Genomic DNA, 5,274 nt, shown 5'->3' with positions numbered 1-5,274 from the left:
TTCAGCTAATTAGTATTTGTACATACACAATATACATAGACAATAACAATACACACTAATGACAATACTTGATATATGAATGATAAGGTCTATACAATGAAAGCTGGCCACTTATACAAAGACTTCTTGTAAAAAGAAAGAAAGCTTGGCCCTTATACAAAGACTTCTTGTAAAAAGAAAGAAAGCTTGGCCCCTTATACAATGAAAGTTGGCCCTTATCGGACCTTATACAATGTTGGCCCATATAAAACTGGGCACACTATAATGGATGGGATAGAACTGGGCCTGACATAGCTCACCCTTATATAAAACTGGGCCTTACATAGCTGACCCTTATGTAATAGAGGGACAAGTAGAGGGTTAATAATAATCTTTAATAATAGTAATAATAATAATAATAATAATAATAATAATAATAATAATAATAATAATAAATAAAATAATAAATAATAATAATAAATAATAATAAAAAAAATAATAATAATAAATAATAAGAAAACTATTTCGCATCTATTATCGACCACAAATACGTAAAAACTGTCTTTTTGAAAAGTATCAACACTTGAACATATCCGATATCTAATAATAATAAATCCATCCTAATTTCTTGAACATATTCAATACAAATAATAATATTACAAATAATAATAAGACCAATATCTAATTGTCACTAAAAATAGTATCAATAAAAGTACTCGTAACCATAATATTCATAATTTTTTATTTGTAATGACAATATTAATAATACTAATAATAATAATTATTATTATTATAATTTGGAAAGATTTTGATTTCGTAATGGTCAAAGGGAACTCGTTTTACTGTCATCCTGGAAAATGAACACTGTCAACGCTTGGCAGTGTGATGTTTAGTGTTCCCATGTTTGACAAAAATTCATTGCACCCAATCTAATTTCAGTTGTCATCCGGTGTTATTGGCACCCCCCATGTTGTTATCCTCTTTACTATTTAAGAATAGATTATATCTTTACGTCAACACATTCTCATTCTTAGATTATATCTCTTATCAATCAAGCAAAAAAATGGAGGAGGGCTATGAAGGTATGACATGCACTACCATAACCTACTAGGACCACATGATGAACCATCTGGTAAGAAGTACTTCACTTAATGTTATTATCAAATTATTTGTACTTGCATGTGTTATTTAAGGAATGATTGTAATTGTGCAGGCGCTTCCTGCTGACTAGAGAGATTTCCTTTCTCGCTATTCAAATGGAGTCAGGGTTAAACGTGGGAAGACGGGGCGTGCATGGCATATGACCCTCCTTGGGGCTGACGTTCCTTCTACCCGGTCTGTGTTCTTTGATCGATGAAGGATGGGATACCTTCGTTACGAACAATGCCATCGTGACCGGGGAGATTTTGAAAGTCTACTACACAGGAGAGGGCTTATTTCACGTTCGTATTTTTTCTGCTGAGAACGTGGAAATGGTTCCTACTTCACAAGCCCCATAGTCTTGTTTTGTAATATTTTTTTTTTGTTTTTTAAATATAATGTTTTGTTTTATTTTATTTTATGTTTAATTAATAAATAATAATAATTTTACATTATGTTTTGTTTGATCATTTTGTTTTTAATACTCTGTTTTTGTATGTTTAGTATTGAATTATAACTTCAAACTTCACTTAAAAGAACTATAAATTAACTATAAACTTTTTTTAGTTTATTTAACCTTTGCATGTGAAATTATAATTGAAATTTCTCTAAATCAACATTAATTTAAGTTACGCATATGAATGAATTACATTGAATAATTACATCATGTTAAGTATGAGTACGAGCCATTAATTCTTATTTCTTTACCTTCCTACTAAATCACATTAAGTATTATTTTATTTCATTATTTTCTTTCTAAATCACATTAGGTGCATATCGACATTAAGGTTTATTTGTTCTTCTCTGTCTTAAGTTGTATTCAATTGCTCTAGTCTTATTATTATTACTTTGACAGATGTAACATACATAAACAATAATACTGTTAATATTATTATTAGTAAAAAATTTACATTATATATGGTTAATACAAACGTGATATTATTAATTTTATTATTAATACAAACCATATTAAAAAAAAACATTATATATGGTTATTATTATGAAACATACGTAAAGAATTAATATAAAAATTTTATTATTATTAATATTATTTAGTTCTCGACAGCCGGAGGAGGTAGCCTTTCCACGTTCTCGGCAGAGAAAATGCGAACATGAAATAACCCACCAGCACTATAGTACACCTTCAAAATCTCCCCTACGATGATCGCATTGCCCGTAACGAACGCAACCCATCCCTCGAACAACAACACTGACACTTTTTTCGCTCGGAGGTACGTCAACCCCGAGGAGAGTTACATCCCATGCACGACCCTTCTTACCCCGCTTAACTCTAACTCCATTCGTGTATTTTGATACTAAAAGCCTCCAGTCATCGGGGAGGGCCTGTACAATAAAACAGGGTCATCTAAACACATGCAACTAATATAAATTGACCCTTATATAATTTGTTATATATGTTTATATATGTACAAATGGTTACGACTTACCAAATTGGTCCTCATGCTGTTCTTGTATGTTATGGTAGTGCATAACATACCCTCATACTCATCCATTTTTTAAATTCGATTAGTGGTTATTGATATGATTGAAAGAGAATGAAGAGCATGCAATTACTTAAAAAATAATATTTTTACAAATCAAATGTGTGTGTATTTATATAGGAGTAGAAATAGTAAAATTAGATACAACTTATTGATAAGTGACTTTTATGTCACTTTTAGGGGTGTTTATTGAATACTTTTCAAGCTTATTTTAATAATTAAGCTCATTTTATCCTTTATTTCTATTATTTTGCTTATTCTCGTCTTTTATCTTTTTATTTGAGTATTTTGTAGTTTTTAGTTTAATTTAGATTAACTTAGTTTTATTAATTCCTAGTTTCTCTCTTTTTATTTATTTTTCTTTTAGTTTCTAGTTTGTTTTCTTTATTTTATGTTATTTCATTTAATTTTATTATTTATTTAGTTCTAGCACTTTATTTTACTTTATTTATCTTATTTTATTTTACTTTTTTTGTCTTATTTTATTTTATTTTATTTTATTTTATCTTTTAAAAATCCCCTCGTGTTGTTTTTGGTTGTTGGTGTTTTCGTGTCCTTGGTCGATCGGGTTCAAGGTCTGAGAATTAAGTTAAACAACATGCTCCAAGCTACCACCCACCAATATCACACACCAATCCCCTGCTCCCTGCTCTCCCCTAACAACACCAACACCAACAACAGCCGCACCACCACCAGCACCCACCTATCACAGCCACAACTAAGCTCCCCTGCTCCACCACTTCCACACACAAAACAACAGCCACCAGCACCCACCTATCACGGCCACAAATAAGATCCCCTGCTTCACCACTTCCACATACAAAACAGCAGCCACCAGCTCCACCACTTCCACACACAAAACAACAACCACCAGCTCCACCACTATTGCCCCCTTCACCACACAAAACAGTAGCCACCACTCACCACGACACCAAGCAGCAACCCCGCAACATCCCCCCTATTTAATCCACTTGAACCACCAACACCACCGGAACAACCAATTCCCCTGCTCCCTCACTTCACGCAACAACAACAACCACCCAAATCACCACCAAACCACTCACCAATTAAGCCACGCAACTCACAGCAACCCAAACGCACAGAGCAGCCAAATTCGCGGCCGCGCAGCCCTGTCAGAAAGCGCACAAATGGAGTCCAATACAGTAGCTTTCGCGACCTGTGCGCGACTTCTTTGCGGGCGCGCAAATGTGGGTCAATCATGAGCTTTTCACGTGATTTTACTGAAAATCGGACGACCACGATTCCTTCAATTAATCCAAAGGCCGAGATTTGGTGATGCTAGATGATGATAATGTTGATGACCGGTGATTATGATGATTGTTTGCTGATTGATAATGGTGAAATGAAAGCAGGAATTTTCGGAGAAGAAGAAGAGGAGGGGTCTGACGGGTTTTGGGGGTTTCTTTTTCCATTTCATTTTCTTTTCTTTTATTTTATTTTAGTTTTGTTTTTAAATTTAGTTTTAATTAGTTTTATTTATTTTATTATATTTTGTTTAACTTGTATTATAAATACCCCTTTAGGGTTATTTTCTCACAACTTTCAATCAACATTTTTTTATTTTAGATAGATTAGATTAGTTTAGCCTATATTTTCTATCTCTTAGGGTTAGATTAGGATTTTCTCTCTCTAGTTTAGGAGTAGTGTAGAAAGAGAAAGCTTGGATTTCCATGGAGTTTTTGAGAGGTTGAAGAAGCAACTTTGTAAAACTTCTTCTCATCTATTCAATGAGCATTTTCTAAATTTCTCTCATCTTTATTTCTTTGCTTAATTCTTAGTTTTTGCTTTTTGTTTGTTGATTTGAGTAGATTAATTAGTTTGTTTGTTTGATCTTGTTTTTATTCTTATTTTACCTTGTTTTCCATGTCTTTCTTCATTATGTTAGCTTAGGTCTTGTTCTAGAGAATTGGATGAAGGTTATATTAATGAATTGAATGATTTTTCATTTGATTATCGAACAAAGCGAAAGTGTGAATAGTCTAGTGATGAGGATGTTTTTATTAAAATATCTTTTCTTTCTGTTTTTTGAAATTAATTTTTTTCTTACCCTAGTTTTGAAAAACGTGCATTCCAATTTAGTTTGGTCCATGATATGAGTCCAATAGTGGTGTAGTTGGATAGAGCTTTCCAACGATATTTTATATCCCAATTTCGATGAATAATGAGGAAGTTATGGCCAAAATACTAAAATGGACCCAAATCGGATTTTACCTACAACCCAATTGATCATGTGGAGGGTCCAAATGTTTAATCCTATTTCTAAACTAATTAGGATTAATTAGAACCTTCCATAATTTTCTAAAAGATCTTAATTATCCTTTTTGAAAAGATAAAATCAAAGAATTTGAGTTGAATAAAAACTTTCCTTTTATAAAAACTTTCTTTTTTTTTTATCCTAATTCTATTCGAATTTAGAGATGTTCAAAGACAGTCAGATATTATGTTTGTGACTCATTATTTGTATTCAAATTTTATATGGTTGGATATATCTTGAAATTATCTTTCCAATGATATATTATAATATTAATTCCGAGATATAACGAAAAAGATATGAATGAGATACGAAAGTCTACCCAAAACTGATACCCTTCCACTATTTAGGTCATATCTTTTTATCTACAAAATATTTTAA

This window comes from Chenopodium quinoa, unplaced genomic scaffold (assembly GCF_001683475.1).
Source record: "Chenopodium quinoa cultivar QQ74 unplaced genomic scaffold, ASM168347v1, whole genome shotgun sequence".
NCBI classification, from domain to species: Eukaryota; Viridiplantae; Streptophyta; class Magnoliopsida; order Caryophyllales; family Amaranthaceae; genus Chenopodium; species Chenopodium quinoa.
Note: the sequence above shows the minus strand (reverse complement) of the source record.